Consider the following 17,535-nt stretch of genomic DNA (forward strand, 5'->3'; position numbering starts at 1 on the left):
AGAAGCCTGGAAAAAACCTCTGTATACTTTACAGCTCTTTATGAAGAAAGTAAATATCAATGAATTGTGGCCTACAGAGCACAACTTGAACAATCTTATGACTACCTATCTTACTTTTTTTGCTTTTATTCAAGATATATATTTTTCCTTCTTTGTACCAAAATGAAAATGTTGATAAATTGCTGTATTTACTTCTATAAGCAGCCTAGAATTTCACAGTTTTTAGTTCATTGTTGATGCAGTGATGTGCCTGAATACACTGAATATTCAGAATAGGAGAGGGCTCAAAAAAATAAAAAATAAAAAGGTTAAATACTAAATCTGTATTCCAGTTAGACAGCTGAGCAAATTAAGGTTTTCAGAACTTCTTTCGTTGTCACCCATATATATTTGCATAACTCTTCTCAAGAAATCTTGGCAGAAATGTCATGTCTGCTTCCAACACTTTTCATTCCCAGCACAAGGATGGAGAATGTATTTCCAGATGTACAGTGCATGGACAGAAACACAATGGTGACTGATGGTAATTTCAAACCTGTGGCAAAAATTTGCTTGGATCACCATAGAAGAATGCAAATGGGATAACAAAAGGGAATAATAATAAAAAACCAAAACAAAGCAGGATTATATTCTTATAACCTAAAGGTTAGAATGTACAGCTTCTACAGTAGAGAACTTAAGATCACTGAACAAATCTGGCACCAATTAGACTAATTGTGTGCTGGTCATTGCTGAGATGTTCTGCAATGATATTCTTCCTCATTTGTCATATTGATATTAATATCTACCAATCTGTGTGACACAGGAAATGCTTTTTCTTTTGTATCTTGATTATTGGAAGCCATATCTGTTGTCATCTCATAGCAGAGAAAGAGTTGGTCACATTACAGCACTTTGTTTTACCTGATGGTTTCCGATAACCACTTGTGTTTGAATTCCTTGAGTTACCTTCCCAGTCTAGGAAATGTCATGATGAAGATCTTGCTTATTAAGGAGAATTATTTTTTCACTTGCAATACTTTTGTTGTGACCTATACAAACACCTAAGAGTGGGATTCTAATGTAATACACTCACAAAAATAATAAAAATAATAAAAGAAAAAAATAAATAAAGGAAAAATCCCATGAGTTTCTATGCTGGTTTATATGGCAATATTTTTACAGTTCTCCTGAGAGACATCTTTCTGACTTCTGATTGGTCACTTTAATATTCTGCAGTGTTACTCTCTTGCTCTTTCACCTTGTCAAAAAAAAGTGTGTTCTGCAAATAACAAACACGGTGTATTTTAATAACTTAATGATACCTCTTCCAACCCTAATTGTTTTAATTGCTGCAATCACGGCACTGTAACACCTGCAATTCAGAGTTCATATGAAATATTAAGTAATATGAACCTGTGCAGAGGGATGTCAATAGGTCACCTGTAAGATGCTCAGCACTTCCAAGCCCATTCTGCAATTCTGATGAGAAAGAAATGGTTCATAAAGAGTTCCCCCTGAAATGGCTGTGTGATGCCAAGTAAAGACTCAGATCCTGCTCATGTGGGTTCTAACAGAGTGTGCTCTCAGCAGCTCCAGATTTGCCAGAAGGATTGCAAATAAAATGAGTGGAAGGAATTAATTTATGAGTTGAGTGGCATAGGATACAGTTTCCCAGAAGAATTGAGATTAATATGGATTAGAATTTTTTACCTCCATAAAAGTTGACAGAGAAGCCTATTAGGAAATCAGAATGCTGATTTCAGGCAAACTGAACCCCAGAGTTTATAATGGTTAAGTTCTAAAGGCAAGTGTCCAAACGTATTACTGAAGAATTTCTTTGCTTAAATGGCAGCTATCTTCCTTGGTGACAGAGAGCTGGAAGAGCAGAGCAGCTGTCAGTCTGAGATGCAATCAGTCTCCTACAACATATGCTCCATGACATGCAGAGACTGGGACAGAAAATAAACATCATGGAGATTTTCCTGGCTGAGAGAACATGCAATACAGAAAAACAGACTGGCTAAGTAGATTTATCTAAACAGTTAGTGAAGCTAAAGTTTTTCACAAAACTCCATTTCAGGCTCCATACTCAAAATAATTTCAATAACTTCTGAGGCTGATACTAACCATAGTGAGAATAATGTTCAGTAACAGGAAATATAATAGATTTTGTTTTGACAACAGAAAAAAAAGATTTTGTTTTGACATTCTTAGACCATATGCTGCAAGTTTTCATTTTGCTGTGACATTTCAAAATAATATTTAACTAAATTCATTGCCTAAGGAGTTAGAATTTGGAAAAAGCATTTTAACAGAATAGGATAATTTGTCAACTTTCAGTGTGTTTTTTTTACTAGTACATTTAGGTAGGAAACAAAAGTGGCATTTTTGTTCAGATATATTACTCCAAGCAGATTTTTTTTTCTCTGAGTGTGTTCTTCTTCACACTACAAGAAGAAAGAAACAAGTTCATTTTACAAATACTTGTACTGGGCACTACCTAGTGCTACACAGAATGGTCAGACCTCTGCCTAAAATTTCCCATTGCTTTCTTTGATACCAACTCCTAATTACAAAGTGAGTTTTAATAAATTTTATTAGTAAATTTAAATTTTCTTTACTATAAAAGGGTTAATTTTTGTTTCAGTGCAGTCATAGCAACAATCTCAGATATATTTGTTGCTGCTGACAACTGAATGTTATGAAACTGTGAAAGCACAGTCGGGAAATTTATATTTCTGTTAAAAGTTTTAAGCTGCCTATCATAATATTGACTTTTTGCTAATACTATCTGCTTTAGTAGAGATTAAAATAATGTGGATCAATATCTTTTGTGATATTTATGTCTTGCACATTGTCAAAATATATCATAAGCACTGGAGAATAATACGGCAGAGTAATTGATTTCCTTGTCTATTGAGTTTGCAGACCAAAGCCCCACGTGGTGCAAACATCCTTCCTTACAGAACTATAGTGATTTCTGTATCTGTAGTTCAGCATCCAAACTTAGCTTACAGAAACTGCCTTCAATATTCTTTGAAGGTAAAATGCATTATCTTAGGCCTCTAGTGGGTTTCAAAGGAACCACTCCTACCTAAACTCTATATAAATTTCTGGTCTAGAAATTTGATTAAACCCAACCCAAATCTAGTAATTCAAATAATGTCACCATCTGAAGATCAGTGCACCAAATTAATTTCAAAGTAGGATGGCAGCTGGCAACTGAATTCTGCAGTGAAGAAAGGGGATGAAATTTCAGCTTCTGACTGAATTATTCAGTATGCAGATGAATGACATTCAGTTCTTCCCACTTCTTGTATTATGTGTGATCTCAGAGTGCATAAATACAGTACTATAGCAGTAATACATAGGTGAGTACTGCAGCACACTGCATTTTCTGAAAGGTGTCCTGCCAGCAAAATGAAACATATGATCCAGAACATATGACTGACTTCAGCAGCCAGTGTTGCCTTGGCTGTGGCATGTGTTAGCAGAGAAGCCAGAAAACGATGTGCTTTTCACCGTGTACCAGGACTGTGCTGCTACAGCAGCCTGCAGGCTGTCTCAGCTCCACTCTCCCTCAAACACAGAACTTTCAATAGCTAAACAAAACTAGAAAAACTTTTGGGCTTGTGATTGCCATATATGTTATGTAGTAATTAGCTATTCAAGGAACTGTGTTTTTGTCATGACTTATAAAAGCAGGCAAGAGAGGCAATAAATCTAAACATTGGCAGACTATTGGTACTTTTTGAGTTAAAGAAAGTTGTATAAACTGTTTCTCCTAAATGAAAAAAGAATGTAAAGGAGCTCACATAACAGAACTTGAACTTGTTCAAGTGCCTGAATAGTGTGCCTAACAACATCCATTAACATTTATAGCTTTGAAGACTGGATTTGTTGAGCAATTTCCTCATGTGCCAGTATCCCATAATTATGCGTTCATAAATCTTCATAGAGGCGATTCCTTCCTTGGTTTGTACTTAGGCATTTTCCCAGCCCTGAATTTTGGAGAATTGTGTTCTTAGCAAGACAGGGTGCTACAGAATAGGTGGTGTTTTGTTATCGTGTGCAGTGTACATTCCACGGCTACTTGGATTCCTTTGCTAATTTTCAGTGCACTTGATTTGGTCTTGGACGGGCTTTTTGAAAAAGTAAATTAAAATATTCTAGTTGTTAATGGTTTTGCTCTTTCTTTCAGTCGGGTTGCATCTGACTGACTGCTTCCAGTGCTCCTGAGAAGATCTGATAGCAGAAGCTCAGCAGGCTGAGGCCAACTGCTGGTAGCCAGGAGACAGGTAAGAGTTTCTCCTTTCATTTACCACATAATGAAAAAAAAAACCAACCAAAAAAACCTTAGGATTTCTGCATCCTATTTCCAGCTTTAAAATAACACAAAAATAATAGATATAGAAAATAGTTTGGGTAGAAAGGGACCTTAAAGATAATTTTGATCCAATTCCCCTGCCATGGGCAGGGACACTTTCCATTAGACCACGTTGCTCAGACCCTCAAACCTGGCCTTGGATATTTCCAGGGATGGGGCAGGCACAGCTTCTCTGGGCAGAGTGTGCCAGGGCCTCATCACCCTGACACTGGATAATTTCTTCCTTATATCTAATCTAAACCTACCTCCTTTCAGTTGAAAGCCATTACCCCTATTCTGTCACTACACGCCCTTGCGAAAACTCCCTCTGCAGTTTTTGTCTCCTTTAAGTGCTGGGAGGTGCTCTAGGGTTTCCCCAGAGCCCTCACTTCTCCAGGCTGAATAACCCAAATCTCTCCCTTCCCTCCAGGAAAGTGGGCACAGCACAGGGACCACATCACACCACACAGTGTTGTCATCAAACTTGCTGAGATGCCCTCAATCCCACTGACAATGTCACTGACTGTTTAAAAGTAATGCAGGTCCCAACACTGAATCTTGATAATAGCATGATTAAAGGATCTTTTTCTGAATCCTGAGTGGATGGTGTCCAGGATGAGTTGCTTTGTCAGTACAGAAATAAGAATATGATCAAAATGCCATAAAGTGGTGACAAAGGACTAAATTTTACAGAACTGAATGATGATGATTATTTAAGAAAAAGTCCTGACAATGCCAGCAGTATAGAAAAGCAAATTACAATGTTAATTAATAAATGTAGCATTAGTAGATGCAATTTCTGTGTAAGTATCTCCAACTTGCTAATTTTCAAACTATAGATTGTTTATTTAGTGTACTTCATTGCCAGTAAAACTTTTCCTTTAAATACACAAGTTTATAAGGCAAATTACCCAAGTGTGAAATTGGAAGCTCAGCTGTTTCAGCCCATCCCAATTTTTTTTTAAATGTTCCTCCACAGTAATCTGCACTTGTCTTTATAGTGCCTACAACTGAAAAGGATTATCTAGTCAGAATACATCAGTATATAATAAATGTGCTTCATTTCTTCTGCAGTCCTTAAAGCTGACAGCCAAAATGAATGTTTGTCTCAGCATTGGCACCACTGGTACTTTTGTAGAGACTATTTCATGGTCCATTGGACCCTAAAGGACATTGTTTTTAAAGTCATATTATCAAAAGGGATGAAGCATGCCATCAGAGTGCATATCAGTATGTATTGAACTTAAGGGCAATAGTGTTGCTTAGTTGATATTGTAAGGCTCTCTAGTCAAAATGTATTAAAACTAATCTTTATACTTCTCAACTTCTATAATTTTATTTTTGTCTACCCAGTAAATACAGGTCATACAAGGCCCTTGTACATCTTCAGTAACTTTGAAAGGACAGAAAAGTGCCTTATAGTCAAGTAATTTATACTTTCTGTATGTATATATAAACCTACTATCACCACAGCTGTTACACTAATAGGCTACAGTGCCACATTAATTAGCTGTGAAAGCAGCACAGCTCTGGATCCCATTTTGCTGATTTATGTGGGAAAAAAAATCCAAAACAACCTACATTCCTTTAAAAGTATGCAGATTCACTGCTAGGGATATTTCCATGAAGTAATCAGCTCTCGTGGAAACAGCTATTGAGGTGCACCATGCAAATTTCTGAACCTCGGAGGTGGGGGGCTCATCAGAATATTCATTGGTCACCTCCCAGCTATGATAAGATTGCTTGGGCAGTGCCTAATTTGATCCAGACTGCAGCAGTGCTCACTGGGTTAAATGCTGCATGGTCCTGACAGCTTAACTGTCAGATAAATTGCTGCAGTTATAGCATATGAGCAAGCACATAAGCTGATCATATTAATATTACCAAAATATGACACCAAAAACTAATAATGTTCTTTGAGGCATCTGGACAGAAGCAAAATCTAATCTTGTCTAAAAGATCTCCATTAGCAGTAATCATTCTGTAATATGATCAACATATTCTTGTCAAAGCAGATAGCACTGTGCAGCATTAGGGAAACTGATTAAACATGGCATGCTGTTCTAAAATAAACCTTCAACTTTGGGAATCCAAGCCTGCTGATTACACTGGATTTGTTGGATAAAACATGTCCACCTTCAAAATAACTTCTTCTTGTGATTTGTTCTTAGTGAGGGAGAAATACACAATAGTAGAAAATGAATCAAAATCAGAGGTTAGGTCCTATAGAATTTGAGCTGCTTGGGGAAGGGGAAAAAAACCCAAAACATCTGAGAAGAGTTGAGCCCTTAGTACAACAATATTTTATGTCTCAATAAATGCAGATTTGTACATCCTTTGCTTGTAATACCTTGTGATACAATTGCATCATCAACCAGAGACCCTTTGAGGATGCACATTCTTATAGCTGAGGAATAAACACACCAAGGGTACATCAGGCTGTCAGCTTGGTTAAAAAGAGGCTTTACACTTTGGTCTAAGCCTTTGGAAGTCTTTTGATGATTTGCTGGAAGTTTATGCTGTGGAACATTTGGTCCATGATCCTCTAATGTTCCTTGCAACCACAGAGGTTAATGAATTTAAAAGTTAGAATAAACCTGGGCATCGAGCACTGTGCATTTTTTGCTCAATATTGTTGCTGTGGAAAAGGAAAGGGCAATGAATGATGATTTAGAGCAATACAAAATAGATAAAGACATGCAATTTACAAGGTATAAGAATGTGCTTTTTTATATAATTGTGGTTTTTCTGTTTTGGTTTGGGCTTTTTAGTTAGTTTGGTGGTTTTGGGGGTTTTTCTTTGGGTTTTTTTTGGGGGGAGGGGTTGAGATTTTTTTGTTTTAAATATATATATTTAAAAAAAAAACCAAAACTAATTGTTCTATAAAATCTCTCAAGTACGGCAGGATCCAGCTGCTCTCCCAGGAGTGTGCATTCAAATGCAGAACACACAGACTCTAAATTATAATTGGGAAAATATTTCCCCAGCTGTGAACTGGTTTCCTTTTTGGGGCTGTATCAGAATCCAGACAGATCTGAAAAGCTTTAGTCTGCAGCATCGCAGTTCCTTAAGGCTGAGAGGGTTTTTGACAGGCTGTAATTACAGGCTGTAGGTGTTTACTTTGGCTGGGAAATTACTGAGCACCTTTAACAGCTGGCAGCAGCAGAGTTTCTAGAGAAGGAAAATGAGCTACAAAAGGTGCAGCAGATGAGGATGGTGGTTTCTGTTTCCTTGCATGGAGGAGCTGAACTGGGGCTGGTTGGGGATTCTACAAATAATGATGAGGTGAAACAGGGGAGGAAGGCAAGACATGATGTAAAAGACAGAGGTTGGTTTTCTTCTTGGGAAATGAGGAGCTGCAACCTCTTGGGCTGCATTTCAGAGATGGAACCAGATGGACCCATCAGAGCTTCTGGAGCTGCTGTTCCCTGCATGACAAGGGGTCAAGTCAGTGCAGAACTTTATCTCAGAAGTGTGTGAAGTGCTGTGAAGTACTGAGGAAGAAGAATGATATGATTTGCAGACTTGAAGTAGGTTGTGAAATTCTGAAGATGGAAATAGCAAGATGCCCCTGCTTCTGTGTAACATGAATTAATTAAGACCAATTTAGTGGTAGTTTTATCTGAGAAGTTGACAGTAATTGCAGCGGTTAGACTAAGGTGAGAAAAAAGCAGTGAACCCAGTGACAAAGGATTTGAGAAATTAAAAAAAATATAGTCTAGTATAAAATATCCACACATAATGAAGAGTCTGGGTCTGAAATACAAGTGAGATAATTTGGTTATTTTCTGTAATGTAAAGACAAAGACAGCAACCATCAGATAGAAATGTAAAGTGTCTTAAACACTCTTTTTGTATTTTCCTTCTCAGCCATTTTGAACTGAACATCAACCATTTTTTTTTCTTTCTCCTGATCAAAAGGACAGTTGTTACATTGGGATAAAGTATTTCCCAGTATTTATCCTTGTAAAGTGAAATATAGGGCTAAGTGTTGTAAAGTCTCAGAAAATTAAGTTTAGTTTCTCCTGGCACGACCTTGTCTAACAGGATGGGCATCTGTATCATGATGTTATACTGTCCTCATGAGAGAGATACCTCGTTTTTACAGCAGAAGAGCTTCTTCCAAGGTGAAGAATGTTCAATACTGAACCATAAATTCAGCAAGCCTACTCTGTCACAAGAAACAAATTCAATTTTACAGTAAAAATTGTACACTGAGTATCTGTGCTTCTAAAATGAAGATGGGCTGGTGATAAATGAGATCAGGGCAATAGATGTCAGACCCTCTAAATTATATGGACTAGACTGCAGATAGTACCAGACACACACTTTGAAGTGAAAGGAAATGAGAGTGTACTTGTATTAATATTTGCATGCTAAGTGTCTTTTAATATGTGTGTGTGAAACACACAGATGAAACAGATGAAAAAAAGATGAAACAGATGAAAAAAAGATGAAACAGATGAAAAAAGCTTCACTTTTCCCTCTGCAGTGCCCAGCCCTGGCTCACAGGAGGGGCAGGGTTTGCTGTCCAAAGCCAGAACGTGCACCTGGCACATTTCTGCCCTTCACAAGAAGCAGGAGGGCAGCTGCCACTCAGGCACACCCCATGCTCAGGCTGCCTCCCATCCTGACCAGCCTACAGACAAACCCTTGCTCTGGCTGTGCCAAGAACCAGATTTAACCTCCCAGTACAATGAATTACTTACTTTTTTAACATTTTTCCCTGATGGTTTAGCCCTTAAAAGTTAAGCTCATAAGGTACATCATTTAAACATGATTTCAAACTAGAAATAATGTTTCAGTAATATCTTATTAGAACTAATAACTCACTCTGTAATGAAATTTTAACTCCACCAACAGTCAAAGTGAATTAAGACAAAGGAGCAGGGATACTCAAACAGAAAACTCCAATTATTTCACTTTCTCTTCTGTCTGTAAAGTGCAATAATTTCCCCTTATTAAGGCAGTATATTTCAGAGGAATTAAAATTTATACACAATGAATAATATCCTAAAATATCATTGTTTCTTGGGTATTTTGAATGAGAGAACTATTGAGCAAATCTTCCCCTAGAAGATGCAGATGTAGATATGAAACTAAAAAAGCACAGTGTGGTGTCTGTAGTAGGAAAATGCTGATACTGGTATCACAGATTTTTAATATAAACAAACAGGAACAGATTTTTGCATTTCATTTGAAAATATTAGTATTGAGATGAATTCAGTGAAATGGATTCTTGCACTTACAGTGTTGAACTGTATCCTGGACTTTTGGTAATGTTTATACTTAATGTGGTCTTTTGATTTACATCTACCCAGAGATGCAAGAGATTGCCAAAGATCCTAAGCCTGCCCTAATCAGCACAAATGATGGCTGATTTTGGAGACAAACCTCTCCTGGGAGTGACCATGTCAGCGTGCTGCTGTTGTGAATCATCTTTAAAACCTCCTCCACGGAGTGTGAAGGACATCCCCTCAATTAAGGGGTTCAGTGGTTTGCTTAAATCAACACTTCTGTGTTCAGCAGGTTTGTACTGAAGAGAAAATCTGCTGGATTTCAAGATATTGCCATTAAAAGTTACTCTGACTGAAACTCTTCCTCAAAAATATCCTGTCTTTAAAACATGTTAAAAACTGCTTATGTTTATCTTCTGTAAAGAGTTTTCAACAGGTTTTGAAAATTGAGGAGAATTCCACCATCCCTTTCTTCCCATTAACTTGTGTTTTGAAAAGGATGGACAATAAATCCCCTCAATCCTGCTGGATAAGTAACATGGAAGGGTTATTTGGCCTTCTGACAAAACAGAGTTTCTGTGTCCACTCCCAAAAGTGTGCCAGGCCAGAGAGGTTTCACAGTGGTAATTGCTGTGTCTTGCAGCAGGAGACATTGTGACTGATGCTCCCTAATACAGGAATCAAGAGAATAAGAAAGGCACAGTTTGTGATGACAGGGAACTCCCCATTCGTGTGTTGGGCCTCTTAGAACTTCTCATAACCAGAGGTAGCCTTGACCTTGTGAGCTACAATGCAGTAGCTCTAATTGTGTGCTTGACACAGAGACACAGCTAAGCCAGGCTGTGAGAGGCTGTTCTACTTAAAGAGGGTTTTTCTTCTTCAGAATACACATATTAAGGGAGTTTTGTATTTTGTTTTGTATTTTTTCTTCTATTCTGGATTTTAAGATTAATTGAAAATATAGGCCATTTCACACTGAGAAAAGCATAAACGAGATTTTCTTTCATTTTACTAAACCATTTTTTTATTTTACTAAAAAGCAATTACCCATCAGTCTTGTATATTTTTCATACTGCAAAAGTATTTTTTTAATTATATATGTCTGCCCTATCTTCATTAATGCTCCACCTGTTTTGGCTGGTTAATATTCATAGCAGGAAGTCATCATTTCTTGATTGATAAGTGATTGAACTAATTCAGTGTATTTTATTTAGTCAGAGCTCCATTTTTAGGGTGCAGGAGACCACAGAGGAGGAGAGAGGGAAATAGAAGAGATACCACTCCTTGCAGAGCCTTGTTAAAGTGTGGGGGATTTGTCTGGGCAGAGCTTGCAGGGAGATGAAGTGTGAGCTATTGCAGATTTATATCAGTGCCCTGGGGCTGCCACCCTGGCAGGTGACACCATCACCCTTCTCTGGGCTCAGCTGCATAACTCAGGACAGAAACCATGAGGATCACATTTCTTATGTATCCTGAACCTGGAGAATTCAGTAACAGCATGAAGCTTTTTGCCAGTGCACTAAAATCAACTTTATAGATGCATTACATAAATGTGCTAACAGATGTAACTATCTAAATATTATTTTGCTGTCAAAAATCAAAATTCTGAAAGGTTGTAAAACAAATTAGTGGCTCTCTTGCTTATTTTTATCTCCATTTTGTAAAGTTCACTGATTAAGTAGTATAGTGATAGGACATTATAGAAAGAGGAAGACATACTCTGTTTTCAAAAGTTCATGGAATCATAGACATGAGAAATGGAATGGTTTATTAGGTATATTAAGTTGTTAATGGACCTTTAAGTACAGGATTGCTATCATGCATACAAGTTATATATTTTTTCACATTCATAAGTCAATTATCACATTCTGATCTTCTGCTAAAAAGGCACTTAAGTGCTCATTTGGATTGCTAAAACTAGAGGGTTTTTTATAGGTTGCATTGACTTGAGCCAAGGAAATAATGGTTTGAAATGTTCCCAGAGCCTGACGTGCAACAGCATTACAACTTCTGGTACTTAACAAATGATTCAGACAGGTTTATCAGACAGAGTACAAGAGATGCTTGAGGACAGTTGAGGTTCAGAGACTGGTAAAAAGCATAAACAGAGAAAGATTTCTTTGTTTATTTGTTGGTGTATTCCATGACCAACATGAGCTGGGTGTGCAAAACAGACCTGTCAGCTTTGTGTGGGAGGCAGGCATAACGAGATGTTAACAGTAAAGAACTTGCTAATTTGCAGAAGGAAGAGTTGATCTGTGTTGACTCTCTATATGTATTTTTATTTCAATTCATGAAACTTTGAAGCAAATGGGAAAGGTAGAGATAGACTGAAACTAAACTAAGGATGAGGATGCTGAACTCTATGTGCCATGGGAGCCTGCACTGTCTCCTGTAAATAAATGTCTGCTCTCTGTGGGGAGATCTCAAAATGAAACCTTTCCTTTCTGTTAACTAAAAAGAAAAAAAAAAATTGACACACTGCTCACCCACTGTTTGGAAGGATTTTATCCTTGAATGCTCTAAAGTCCATTGAGTACAAAAGGGCTTCAGCTGGCTGCCTTTTCTAGTCTCAGGGAGCACCAAGTCCCTGAGGCAGCTGTGAGGAGCAGGGAGATTCGTGCTGGAGTATTCCCTAGCAGTGCTGTGCTAAGGAGCTTGGCTGGAAAACATTTCACGTAGATAGCAATTTGTCATTAAAACTGCACTAGAGAAAGCTAAGGTTAAATGAAAAGCATTTAAGCTCTTATCAGGATAGGCAACATATTTTTCATGTTGGAAAAGCATGTTTAGACATTGAGTAACTGATGTGTTTGGTTCTCATAGTGTACTGTAAATGCAGATAAACTTGATAAGCAAAGACACATCTGCCGAATAAGAATGTAGTTTATCATTTTTCTCCTGAAGTAATGACTACCTATTCACCCTCCCCTTCCTCAGCAGCATCTCTAAGACTTCTCCTCCATTCCCACTCACAGTGACAGTGCAAGTTGTTCTACTTATTATTCTTGTATTGCCACCACTGTGCTTGTCGTCCTTAATGATGTATGGCCTTACCTTAGTGGTGGTTAATCTGATGATGAACTAACTCCCTGGAGGTTACAGGCACCATTTTCTCTGTTTCTAGCAGCCAGCATCACATGGTGATGAATATTTTGGGCTTTTCTCGCTCCCCCGACTACGTGGACCTTTATAGAGGGGGAGAGTTATAGCTACAGCTTCAAAAATAGTGTTTTCTTGGACAGGCATCCTTGGTGTCTTGTGTACCTCATTAGACAATACTGGAATGAGAATGAATTGATTCAGGAGAGTGGCAAAATACAGGGGTGGCTCCAGGACTGATGGTCCTCAAGTGAGAAGTGAAATCAAGATTCATCACTTAAATATCTCATACAGAAGTCTGTGGAACACTTAAAACATTCAAGCAACCAAAAATTAATTTTCCAGAAGTGAAAGTATTTGGCTAAAGACACCTGCTCTATAGGAAGACAGGCTGGGAGAACTGGAGTTGTTCAGCCTGGATAAGTCTCCAGGGAGACCTCAGAGCCCCTTCCAATACCTAGAGGAGCTACAAGAAAGCTGGAGAGGGACTTTTTACAAGGACAGGACAATGGGGAGTGGCTTCAAGTTGCAAGAGAATAAGTTTAGATTAGATAAAAGGAAAAAATTCTTCCCTGTGGGAGTGGTGAGCCCTGGCACAGGGTACCCATCCCTGGAAGTGTTCAAGGCCAGGCTGGATGGAGTTCTGAGCAATCTGGGATAGTGGAAGCTGTCCCTGCTCATGGCAGGGGGTTGAAACAGGTGATGATCTTTAAGGTCTCCTCCAACCCAAACTATGCTGTGATTCTATGATTCATTACTCTTTTGGCTGAATTTAGCTGAATTTTATGCTTTTGAATATGGTTTTAATGTTTTCTTTTATCTTATCTATTTCTACTACAAGCATTCTGTTCTGTGATTATACTAGAGATGTTTAAAGTAAATTTCAAATATTTCAAACCGTATCAAAAGTGCAACTAATTTGAAATTGAAATTTTACAATACTCGCATTTTATATTTAATAAGACTGATTAGATTATATAGTAATAAATTTAATGCCAGATTAAAGTCATCTCTTGGTCCTAATGCCTCACCCAGTGTTATCTGCTGAACATTCACTTGTGGTTTGTAACATCTATGGACTTCACAAAAGTTTTTCCATATACATATTTTAAATAAGGTTTATATTTAAGAATTTCCCAGTCAAGTAGTGTATATTTTATAAACAAAAATTAGATATAATGAAACTATTTTTGATGAGGTGTTTTCTCAGATTTAGCTACCTGTTCTTTCATTTTTTAAGACTGGCCTGTTTTAACACCTCAGCTCTTAATTGGATTTCTTGACTGTTTTCATGTTTCCCAATGCAAGGCATTAAACTTTTTTTCACAACAGAGCAGGATTGTATTTAGATTAATGGAATAAATTATCCTATTTTAATTGCATATTAAGCTAGGGGGTTTTGTTTGCATAAATCAAATAAGGACTGCAACAACGTGGTTTAAACCCTCCAGAAATCTGAAGAAGATAACAGTATATTATGAAGTTTAGTTTTTAATTTAATGGCTTAGAAAACCAGTTTAATTCTCATTCTCTAATAACCTGGTCAAGGAGGTCAGGAAGTGACAAGATAGAATGTAGAGCATGTGCTGAGTATTTTAGGGAGCAAAACAATTCAATTCTAGTGTTACAGTGCTGATGTTTCTTATATTCCCATAACAAGCTCAGACAAGGAAAGTTGTAAAATTGTAGCCTTTTTAAGTTTACTATAGTTTATACCTCCCAAAGACCATGGGGTAGTAGGTCCAGTCAGACGAGGAAGAAGTCCCCAAATAAATAATTTATTCCTCAGCAGGGTACAGAGCTGCTGCTGGAGCTGGGAAAGGAAAGGCTGCTGTAACTCCATGGGATGCAGTGCAGTGGTCCCTACCTGTCTCTAAGGTGCACCCAGCTTTGTAGAGAACATTTTATCCCTTATCAGACAGCTACTGAAGAAGCATTCCTGGTTTTATTTCTCTTGCCTGTAATAATCCCTTAGACCTACAACACCAGGAAAGCCTTTTCTTCTCTTCTGAAGTAAACATCCAGAAATCAATACTGGCTTTTGCAGCTCTTCATAGGAGATACTTAAAATCTGTTCTGCCCTGACCTGAAGTATTTACTCTGTGTTGTGGACTACATGGAAGAAACCTCCAGATGAGTCTTTAGTTTGAATATATTTAAAAGGAACAGATGAAAACTGACTGCAAGCAATTGATCCTCAAAACTGGGTTATAAATACTCTAATACTTCCCAGTGATATGAGCAATATGACCTTTCCAGATTAATGTATTCTTGTCTTTGCAAACAGCCCTATTTATGGCTGACCCAATTACTTAAGAGCTCATTAATCTGAGATCTAAATTGTTAGGTGGGGAAGTTTAGCATTTTCTTTAGAGTCATCTATGCTTCTCTATTATTTTGGACAAATATAATCAGATCTCCTGGGACAGATGTACAGCTGATTTAGATTCACAATTAGAACAGGGCTTCTGCTGGTGCTGCTGAAGGTAAATGATGAACAAAGCACAGGAATGAAAAGCCAGGAACATTTTCAGTACTTACTGCTGGACTTGTCTCAGTCTCTGAATTTCCCAGTCTGAAAACTGGGAACAATTCAAAGAAAAAGCCTCACTGGATTTCTCTCCTCCTGACTAATAGACTCAAGCCCTAAGCCAAGTACAAGAATTAGCTGTTTTTAAAGTGAGGGAGGAGGGAAGAAGCCTTCAATACTGCAGCAGTGCAGGCAGGGACAGAGCCCTTAATGGCCCCACTCCCTTTGGATTTTGTACTAAGGAAACTCTGTCCTCAACTCTGCAGACATTTCTCCTGCAGGAGATCACAGCGACCCAGAACAGAACAAGGTGTTGACTCCAGAGAGGCACAGACCTTTGGAAAAATTATTTACTGGAAAATAATCACCTCCTCTTCTCTGACAGCTATTTAAAGTAAGAAGATTGCCAATACCATTTTCTACTATTTTCTCTATTGTATGTATGTATTCTAGGTACACTATAGGGAGGAAAGCTTTGAAAATTTTCTTTTGAAACTTTATAGTGAGGCATAAATTATATTAATAGGACTCCATATATTTTTGTTTATATTAATTCTTAATAATCTTAAAATCTCTAAACAATCTTAACTAACTAAAAACATGTGGAGAGGAGACAAACTCATAAAAACTGTGATGTAGATCCCTTCTATAATTTTTATTAGACTACATGCATTAAACAGCATACATATGTATTTCTTCTATGTTATCTAAGTTTTTTCAGTTTCTTCTATAAAATCTAGAATAAAGCTGCTAGTGCCAGGACCACATCCATATTAAATTTCATTGCTCTGATGACAATTGCAGCTGTGCTCAGAGCATGAGTGCTGACCCCAAAGGACAATGCAGTCCATGTGCAAATAGAATAAAAGGCACTCTAACAACATATGCACCCCAAATACCATCACAACAGGTTCTTGTAATGGGCCAGGCTGTGCACAGAGAGCTTTGAGGCTTTTTGCTAAAGCAATAACTGGTTCTGTCACATACAGCTTTTGACAACCATGAAGTTCCTACTTTGTCATGATTCAGGACAGCATTGCTCCAAGTGCATATAAAACATGACAAGGGATTGTAACAAGTTGCAGATTAAAATGCTTTTAAATTAAAACTCAGTGTGGAGAAGATTAAAATTGCAAGCTAGAAATATGAGAGAGATGAGGGTATATTTAACAACACCTTTTTAAAGCCCAGACTTATATAATGCTGGGCTGCCACAAGCTCTTTGTAAGCAGTGACATTTTAAGCAAAGCTCCTGTCCATTTCTTTTCCCATTTACCCTGCAGAGCGCTCACTTTTCCCTGTGCCCTTTTCAAGCAGACTGGCATTAATAAAATACAGGGAAACAGTGAAAAATGCAGACTAGAAAAAGGAAACAAGTTTGTAAAAGTGCTACAAAAACCTTAGCTCATCAGGCATAGGTCCTGACGAGAAGTTTCTGGCATTTGTTGCTGGGGTGCTGTCCTATGCAAGTGAATATTTTACATCAGTGCAAGGTGGAGGGATGACACTAAGAGTTTAAGTATGCATTAATATCTGGATACAACTTTGTTCAACCAGATAGCTCCAGGATTTTTTTCAATGTCAAAAGTTTAGAGTTTAAACAACCTTCAGACCCTGTAGACTTGCAAAGTGTAGGGCTGTTTGAAAAGACGGTAAAATCCTTAAATGTTACAATCTGAAGGTAGGTTTGCATCAGTATAAATCAGATCATTTGACTTAATTATACAGAAAGAGTGCTTACTGTTATTATCTGATTATTAACCCCTATGTGAGCTATTTACATCTCAGTCTTGATTAATCATCATAATGATTACCTGCCTGTTGTGGTAATAATTAAATAGAAAAGCCAGCAACAAAATAATGATATTTTTAATATTCTTTTTAGGTCAGACATAATGAGCATGAGGAGTGTAATAGTGGGTCCTGAATGTAAGGCAAATTAGACTAAGTTTTAAGAGGCCAATTTTTTTTTTTCACTTACAGATATTTACTTGTTGTCAATGGAAAGCTAAGAATGTTTAGGAGCCAAATCAACTAAATAAAATAAAAGGTCTGTTTTTAATGCATGAGACTTCCTGTCATGCCAGAAGGGTCTGTGTACACCTGACCCACACTCGTGCCATCATTCCCACAGATGCTGGTGCTGCCCAGCTGACCCTCAGAGGTGTGAAATGTCACCCTCCATTTCCACTCCTGGCACTGCAGCACTTTCCACCAAATGATGAGTAACATCAGGAGAAAAAATTTTAAACCAATTATTTTCTTCATCACCTGAAGTTATGGATATCTTTTGTTTAGTAAAACATGGAATATACTCT

The 17,535-nt window shown here is 37.6% G+C and overlaps 1 long non-coding RNA gene across 1 annotated transcript in view; it reads left to right on the forward strand.

Annotated features, from left to right (window-relative positions):
* Positions 1–17,535, forward strand: part of LOC111933496 (uncharacterized) — a 458,147-nt gene that overhangs the window by 412,540 nt on the left and 28,072 nt on the right. Inside the window, exon 9 of the long non-coding RNA XR_015274594.1 lies at positions 4,184–4,280. This is a non-coding gene — a long non-coding RNA (uncharacterized LOC111933496). The remainder of the gene's footprint in view (positions 1–4,183; positions 4,281–17,535) is intronic.

This window comes from Cyanistes caeruleus, chromosome 10 (genome assembly GCF_971803275.1).
Source record: "Cyanistes caeruleus chromosome 10, bCyaCae1.hap1.1, whole genome shotgun sequence".
Lineage (NCBI taxonomy): Eukaryota > Metazoa > Chordata > Aves > Passeriformes > Paridae > Cyanistes > Cyanistes caeruleus.